At 41.7% G+C, this 9,206-nt stretch overlaps 1 long non-coding RNA gene across 2 annotated transcripts; it reads left to right on the forward strand.

The window, feature by feature from the left end:
- Positions 1-322: 322 nt before the first annotated feature.
- On the forward strand, positions 323-4,945 carry LOC310844488. Of its 2 annotated transcripts, none has more exons than XR_014564159.1 (3): positions 323-422; positions 2,693-2,896; positions 4,526-4,945. It is a non-coding gene; the product is annotated as an uncharacterized lncRNA (long non-coding RNA). The 2 variants fall into 2 exon arrangements; XR_014564160.1 differs by having other exon boundaries at positions 325-422; positions 4,564-4,945.
- The last annotated feature ends 4,261 nt before the right edge of the window (positions 4,946-9,206 follow it).

The raw sequence follows: 9,206 nt of genomic DNA on the forward strand, positions 1-9,206 counted from the left end.
CCCTTCTTTTGTTATTTTTGTGGGATGACCAACAGTTTCACCAACCTCTCATTCTTTGCAAAGTGCTAAGTAAATAGATGGAACACCACAAATCATCATAATTAGTGCTTCTTTTGGTTAATAAAAGGGGGGTTGCTTAATCCACTTGTATATTGATAAAAGTGTTGCAGGTGCCAGCACAAAATGGCTGCCATTGGCAGCAAAGGGGGGGGAGCATGTGCTCTGTATCAGTGAGTACTGACCCCAAGAAGGTTTGATTATCATCTTTATTATGACATACCATCATTGTTCCTATGGGCCATTCTGTTCCAGAAGACTGATGGACTGCTGAGAGCAGACAAGCCATCCATGGAAGCAACAGCAAGACATTTTTTCTCAATGAAGAAAAAGAAAAGCCCTTGGCCATCTTGTCTTTATTAAAGGTAAGATTCTGCTCCTCCTTGCGGTCAGGCACCAAACATTGCCTACTTTTGCCATCATACAGTTGTACTTTGTTTGCACAACATAATTTGACAGCAATCGCATCTCTGCTCAGCAGGTGTAACTCAACGATGGGATCATGATATTGGAAAGGAAATATTTATTTATACATTTATATCCCATCCTTCCTCTAAGGAGCTCAAAGTGGTGTACATCATTTTCTACTACTCCCTGTGAGTGAGGTTAGGCAGAGAGTGAGTGACTGGCCCACAATCACCCATTGAGTTTCATGACTGCCATGGGGACTTGAACCCTAGTCTTCTGGGTATTAGGCCAATGCTCTAAGCACACTATGTCACACTGGCTGTTATCTCATGAATAAGAAGAACGTGATGAATATCTTTCACCTATCAGGGAAGCAAGGGGGCAAGGGGGTTCTGATTTGCTGATGAAACAAAGCAAATAAAACTTTGGAGGCACCCATTTCAAGAGAAAGGTAGGTTTCTTGACTGGGATTCTTTCTTTGCTGGCCGAAGATACTGGAAACTCATTGGTTTGTAAAAGGGAATCTAGTCTTTTACAGCTTTCACAGACTTGGGGGGGGGGGGAGCTTTGACAGATATGGTTTCCTAAGCACCAGTGAATGCTTTGAATATCTTTAATGCCCACAGTTAAAGGTACCATGGAAGCATGCCATAATTAATAGCAGTATCATATAAGCCATGCTTCGCCCAGCACCGCAGGAACCAGATTTCTCAATGCCCGAATAGGTCACTTCAGTGTTTCACCCACTGAATTAATGCTGAGCAATTATACCAAGCATTAAAAGATTCTCGCAGTGTTTGCAGCACATATTTAGAAAGCAGCTGTAACCTTTAGCCCAGTGGAGTACTTCTTTCTTTTCGGTATTGCACTCCAACAAAAAGATAAAGGGAAATGGAGAGAACATCTAAAGACATGAAGGTCAAGACTATAAAAATAATTGTATAAATTAAATGTTTCCCATGAGAGTTTGAATGTTTCCCATGAGTGACGTTTTCATGACATTTTGAAACAGTCCGAGGGTTGCTGCAAATGAGTGATACAATAGAAATATAATAAATGCCATTGTAGAAGCATGATAACTGATTAATACAAAATGTAAGAGGCAATTTTTATTCTTGAGAAATTAGAGTGGCATTTGCCCACCAATCCATAAAGGAAAAATCACCGATTCTGAGGTAAAGGCCACCTCAGATACCGTTTCAGCTGGATTTCTCCCTAAGTTCCACTAGCTGCCTTGCAAGAAGCATCCTGGTAGAGAGGGGAACCTGGGTGCAGACCACCTCAGCTGGACTTCTCCCCTACAGTGCCATCTACCTCAACTGTCTTATGGAGAGGATTCCAGGAAAGAGAGAGTGTGAGGGGCAAAAACCATCTCAGGAGCTGCTCCACCTGGACTTTATCATTTATATCAAAGGGCTATGTACCACTACTTGCCCTATGGAGAGGATTGCAGGAGAGAGGGAGGCAATAAACACTTCAGAGCCTGATCCAGCTCTGGACTTTCCAGCTGGACTTTCCCCTATGCACCACAGAGCCATTCTACCAGCCAGGGGTTGGCAGGGATCCTGATTGGCTTTTGACATGCTGGTGTTGCTTATTGTGTTTTTTTAAAACTATAATTTCATGCTACTTGCAAACCATCATGGAAGGATTTGCATCTTAAAAAGTAGGATATAAATAATTGCAATAAGTAAATACTTTCGATGATCAAACAACCTGCCAGAAGTTGTCTCATGTTGATTAGAGTTAGAGTAGTAGCTCAAGCTCCACAAATCTGGGAAATTAGAAGCTGAGACTGTTAGCTTAATATATATGCCCCATGATCAGTAATGACATTGTACAAGGGCACAAATTGTACTAACGTACAACTCTCTCTCTACTTCTCAATGCACCTACACTTTCCCTTTGTCTGTCGGGCCAATTTCCAGATGGGGAGAATTATGGATGAGATTCAGCTAACTGGTCTCACTAGCAGAAGCCTGTTCAAGGGCTTCCAGTAATGCAATGGGGCTTCTTCCCTCTTGCCCCACTAAATTGGCTCTGGGAGTGGGGGGTTTAGAGAACCCCCCAGAACAGCACACAGGGGAGGGGACAGGAGAGGGGAGAGCATTCAGCTGTTATAAACAAAACATTTATGTTGAACTCCTCCCTGGGTGTCTGGGAAAAGCAAATATGATCCATGTTGTCTTGGTACTGTGTTGTCTTATGAAACGTCTGTGCTCTACAGTATCGCTGGTGAATCCTGTGAGTTGATCTACACTTTCATTGGTAGCTGGCAGGATGAGTAAAAAGTGGGATGACCCTCTTTTAGCCAACCTGATTGTCATGAACTGGCAGGGCAATGGGGAGGAAGAAGATGATCCCAGCAAGACACATTTGGAGACATCGTCAAGTAGATTGTGTAAGCCGCATTCCAACTTATCAGCAACAGGTAACATTTTAAATAAATTGTAGAATTATAATCGTAGACACCCCCCACTTTCTGCTATTTAACTAAAGGGGTACTCTCATATCCTTTTAATGTGACCACAGAGTTCAGTTTTCATGCCACATATAGTTCCTATGATTCCTCCCAACAAAGTAAATGTTTCAGGATTGAAGTTTGTGTGTTTGCCATGGACATCCCCTGATAAAATTAAGATGAAAGGTGGGGGAGAAAATTAAAGGCAGCTATCTAAATCTGCTTCAATGGGGTCTAAACGCAAAGATAAAAATCCAATTGTCTGATTCCTTTTAATGAAAACTACAGCTTGTGAACTGAGAAGCCTTGAAATGGCTCCCCACAGAGGTAGTTATGAGCCAAGAATAACTAACTTACCACAGGAACTCATTTTCTCTCATTAGCTTTAAATTTGATTCAGCATTAACACAGAAGTAAACTGACCCCAAATTATTATCTCATTAATAGGAAGAAAACTTTGTTTTGAATCAGTTTGGGTATACTGTGGTCACATGTAAAACGAAACCATGGTTTGGCATTCCCTCAACAGGATCTGAGCTTCCTCCTGTTCCCCCAGCCCCTCACATATTCTGGGTGAGGGTCAACCTCAGAGGCGAGGGGCATGTGGACTGAATAATAGAAGCTCTTAACCAAAGCTGTGCACTGTTTCTTTCAATCTCTGTTTCTTTGGGAAATGAGTGCATTAACACTTTGAATACTGGAATGTAAGGAGAAACCTTCTGTTCATTCTGGGTAGGGCTCGCTCCAAAGTAGGGATGGGCTGAACAATTCTATCCCATATTTCACTCACACTAGTGTTCAACTTTTTCATTTATTAAATTTATTGGTTACTTTTTTGCCGCAGTGAGTCAAAGTGACTTAGAATATTTTGAGCATATGTGGTGGGGATGTAACTATGTACACAAGTTCCAGAAGAAGGCTGTAATGGATATTGTTATTATTGTTGGCAAACAGGTCATGTTGGGCACTAAGTTATGTCTCTTAACCATTTTATCTAATTTTTTACATATTTATGTTCTCCTTTATTATTCAGCCTGAGCCTTTGAAATCAGAAATGAAACCTCAATCCTATACCCACTTACCTGAGAGTAAGCCCCATTCCACACTAAAGACACCATTTCAAAAAGACATGTAATTTATTCCATACTCAAAAATGTTCAGTTTTGCATAAGGGGCGAACCAGTGAATGTGTCTGCAATAATTCTATATGGCAAATAACTCCTAGCTTTACCTCTGGAAATTCTCCCATAAGGAAGGCTGAATGATTCCTTTTAACCGGCTTCTTATTCTTCACATCTTATCTGAGAGCTAATCAAGAAAACAGATTCACAGCCAAGGGGCCCCTAATAAAGGGGACTCTCCCTATCTTTGTGTTATTTATAACACATTTTTTGTGTGAAAACAAGACAGGCTTTCATTTAAAATAAAGAAGAATCTCTTTGACTAAGTGCCAATTCATCAATGCATTAGAAACAGAACATTAATCTGCTCCTCCCGTCTCTGCCATAATTGTAACATTTTCCTTTTAATGAGGTGGAGCAGGCGAATGGGAAGGTAATTGTGCCAATACTGATGGAAGGTTTCTTTTATAATTTTCAGACTAATGATGACATGCAAGTCGTATTGTTTCTTTGCAGCAAGGGGCCTTTCTCCACAAAGAGATGGATTAGCAGCACAGGAGAGGCACAGAGCCTACCCAGAAAATGGCACTCCCCTTTCGGACCGGCACACTTCTTCCTTGCACTCATGGCCAGATAATGAGGACTCATCTATTAGCAATATGAATGGGCTGGGTTTGCAGGCCAGATGAATGGAAAGGCAATGGGTTGGAGAAAGACGCAGAGGGAAAACTAGATTGATGCAAGCTGGCCAGCCTCAGTCTGCCATCCATATGCCACCCAATGGAATGGCTTTGAAGCTAATGGACAAACCTGTCTTGTCCCTCTTCTACAGAAGGCCTTGGAGATGGAAAAGGAGGTTTGCTGCAGCTGATTAAAGATGACGTTCTGTTGGCCATTACAGTATACTGACAATTTCAGAGGCATTGTACAGCTATACTGAAGAATCTTTCCCATCTGCTGCTGTTCCTGGGCAAGGGCAAAATAGAAATGGGATAGCAGCTCAGGGCTGTAGCTTTTGGGACTTTTTCTGCTGGGGTTCAGATATTGCAATTTAAAATGCATGTGTATCATATTGAGTATGAAGGGGTGTGTGTTGGTGCTGCTGCTGCTGCTGCTTTCCCTTTGAAACAAAGCCAAGGAGGGAGTTTGATCTGATCAAGGTTAATATTTGCATTTAAGGGGACAAGCTGTGGGAAATGCAGGGATAGTGGCCCCCAGAATTGCCAGCTCTGCATAGCCTCTTTGATGGGTGCCCCACTTTCCACAGTGGCTGTCCATGGAGGACTAGGTGATGATGTTGTGTTTACATGGCCTTTCTAGCCTCCCAAAGGAATGCAGAGTAAAACAGTAAACCTGAAATTCATACACAGACACTTATGTTCAGGAGTTTCTCACCACTAAGCATGGATGGGCAGGAGGTAGTTTAGGATCTACTGATAGGTCCTGGGATGATTCTTAGTAGATCAGCAAGGATCTTGGACTACTGATACTTTAACAATAACAACAAGTTGGGCTTTTGAGTATTTCCTCTTGAATGCCCAAGAGAACACATCAAGGCTTTTTCAAGCATTCAGCAGGAATGCTCAAAAGGCTTGGCTGAAGTGTGGCTTTCCCCCTTCCCTGCTACCCCCCTTCTCATGCTCCCCCTCCCAAAAGACCTTACTTTGGGAAAGGAGGCAGAAAAGGGCTCCATCTCATGTCTGCATAGGTGAGCTACCTGTTCTTCCACCTTTCTCCTTCTCCAAAATAGATTTTTGGAAACTTGGCAGTATTAGGGTGGACTAATCTGTCCATTTTGGTTCCTCTCAATTTCTCATGTTTTCAGTCTTATGTTCAGTTATCTGCATTTCTACAGCATTTGGTGAGTTTTCGTTTGAAAATTTTCCTCTTGAAAATTCATGGCACTTTAATGAAGATTTCTACTTAAATAAATGTTATTCTGTGCAATTTCCCATTTTCCCAAAGAAATTTTCCACAATATTATACATTTTTGTGTGTTATTTTCACTAACACATTCATTTTTACGCACACTTTGCCCTACTATATGCAGTTTTGCTCACATGACTGAGTTTGAACTCGTGCTGCTTTGAAAAGTGTGGATTACAGAGGAACTGAATTTCCCCCTGTCTCAACTCAGAAGTAAACCCCACTGAGTTCAAAAACACTTACTCCCAGGTCAGTTTTCATGGGATTGCAGCTTTGGTATATTAGATAATTTCTGATGACACCAGTGTTATTCAAGAAACACAGGGGTCTACGTTACTCAATGGGCAAGGAAGGGATTGTTTCAGACAGCAAGGAGTGTGTAATAATTTAGAGTAGAAGGAGCTAATCTGGACATTTGTGGGTCCCTTCCAACTCTACAATTTGAACATTCTATGAATTCAGAGGCAAAGAAAAATGGCAGTTAACTAAAAGACCAAGCTTAGTATTCAGTCATTGGGGGGAAAACATTGTAATTGTACTAATATCAAACAATGCAAATATTGTGGGTCCCTTGCAAGGAAGCATGATGCAAACAGTGTTTCACATAGAACGTGGTAACCAGTCCTTTTCACCCATAAAACATAATGCCAATAAAGCTGCTAAAATCATAACACTGGAATATGCTCTGCCATTATTTTACCAAAAGTGTTATGAGAAATAATGTTGGACAATAAAGCAGCTAAATAGGAATCCCTTAAGCTTTTTAATGGCCCTTTTCAACAGCAGTTTGAGTAGGAGGGCTAAGGATTGCCGTGGGTGATTAATATCTTAAAATGTAGTCGCATAAGGGAGAGCAAAGCACACATCTCAATATGTGGAACTAAAAGGGCTGTGAAATAAATTGCAAACAGCAATGCATTGGGGAATGAGAAGCAAAGACCACGTTGAAATGGATCAATAGAACATGCAGTCATTTGCAAAAATTAGCAGCAGATGGTAGTTGAAAATGTTTTCTAAGAATAAAAGGGAGAGAATGGATCCACAGGCAGAAGCAAACTAAACCCTGCACTTCAGAAGATGGGCAGTGGCGGCAGGGAGTGGGGATATAAATTGTTATGCTGACTCACAGTAAGGCAGAATTCAGACTTGAGGTTTATTGAATTAGAAATTGGGAGAGAAGGGATAGCCTTATGACCAAGAAAACTAATGTTCCTTTTTAACACTGCAGTCCCTCTTGTATATGAAACTGTGGCTTTTTAATCAATGTATCATCATGTCATGCTAAATTTTAAATGGTGGGAGAGAACAGTATGCTGGGACCCCACTCCAAATTTCTGATCTGTCTATCTCAAGACAGACAATGGCAACACTGCCCAACAGATAAGGTGAGCAGGAATGGGGAATGTTACACAAGAGAAGGCAGGCAATGCTAGATTTACACTTGCTCTTTCATTAGGAAGACACCTGAGATTTGTCAGTCAAACTATGATTATTCAGGGCCAGGAGGCAGAAGGAGCTGACTTTCAATTCAGGCTTCTTTCAAGTCACCTATGTGATAACCATAACCAAAGAAATTCAACACAGAGTCATCAAAGAAAGAACCAGGGGGGGAAAGTACAGACCCCTCAGTACAGAACACAGCTGGAAAAATCTACACTGGGTTTGGAGAACCGTGTATTGATCAAATATTGAAGCAAAATAAATACACAGGGCAGATATGCCAAACCACTGGATTCCACATGCAACTTTGCAGATTCGTTTGTAAAGCAAACCCTCAAATCAGCCCTACCAGGATCTATTTGCCTAGGGTCAAGTAACCACTATTTGACCATGAGAGTGAAATGCCTTTACTCCCCTTGCCACCAATAACATCAAAGCAAAGAACTGAATTAACATAGATTTTCTGCCTAGAATGGTACATTTTCATGACAGTTATACAAGGCTGTTTAAAATGTTCAGCAAGGACTAAAATGTAATTTAAGCATTATCATTCAAAGATCCATGTAGATAGGAGACCAGAGTATTTACATATAAGTGGATAGGCAAATAGTACTCAGAGAAAAGACTCCGTCTTTGGATGCCACGCTCCTTGATTTGTTTTACCTTTAGCTTTTTAAAAAATAAAAAATGCTGCACCACCTTCCTATGAGGATTGGCCCACAAATAAATAAGTCCCCAGAGGAAGAGAACAATCCTGTTCCAACGAAATTCACAGGGAGGCACCACATATGACACCAGCCCTTGCTGGAGGAGGCTGCAAGTTCAGGAGAACCGACACACCTAGAGTGGTGAGAAACTCCAGCTCCAGATAAAGATGTGCAACCTCTCTAGATTCACAGGATAACTTCAGAAGCAGGGAGCCCTTTCTAAATACATGTAAACTCCCTGCATGATTGGTAGCCTTGTCTTCCAGTGTTCTAAATCATATAGAGGAGTATAGATACAAAATTGGGCTTCCTGCTTCAGAGGTTATCCCACAAGATAGGAAGAGCTGGGTGGAACCACATGACCTCAGGGGCCAGGCTATAAAAGTGCCCCTGCCCAGTCCCTATGTTGTTTCTTTGCATGAGAAATGCATGGAGGGGTTGAATGTTCGACACTTCTCTGCTGTCCACTGCAAAGGGAAGGAAACTTCTTTCATAGTGAGCTGATGATCCCTGGTTTTATTTATTTTTCTGTGGTTTTTTAATCATACATATGTCGCTGTAAACTGCTTTTATATTTTTCATGAGCTTGCAGACTGCAACGATCTTTTTGAAATAAAAAATAAGGGAAAGGTAAAAATGTGGGAAGCAGAGATGAAAGTAAGCTGCCAACTTAGAAGCCTGGGCACCTGGTTGGACCTTCACCTTTGTCAGTGCTGGAAGGTGGATGGCAGTGGTTGTGAAGAAGTTTGCTCCCTGTGTTTTCTGCCTGGATTTCTCTCCCAATGTACCTTTAAAATCATTTCTTAGATGATGCTCACCACTTTTGCTTTGATTGCTGCACTCTTGCTCAGGAGCAGAATGGATGCTGACTTTTGGGAGGCCCAGCAAAGGCTGCCCCTGAAGCCCTTCCCAGTGCCCATCACCACTTGGACCTATCAGCAGCAGCAGTAGCAGCACTGAGGCAGCTCCTAGCCTTTTCCTCCATTACCAGCAACCTTACCTAGCAGTTATGGGAGAAAATTCCCTTTGCGGGAGGGTTCAATGCAGAGGCTTAAAGCAGAATCCCAATTCGACTTTCATTCAGTA

This window comes from Podarcis gaigeae (genome assembly GCF_964106915.1).
Source record: "Podarcis gaigeae genome assembly, chromosome: 5".
Lineage (NCBI taxonomy): Eukaryota > Metazoa > Chordata > Lepidosauria > Squamata > Lacertidae > Podarcis > Podarcis gaigeae.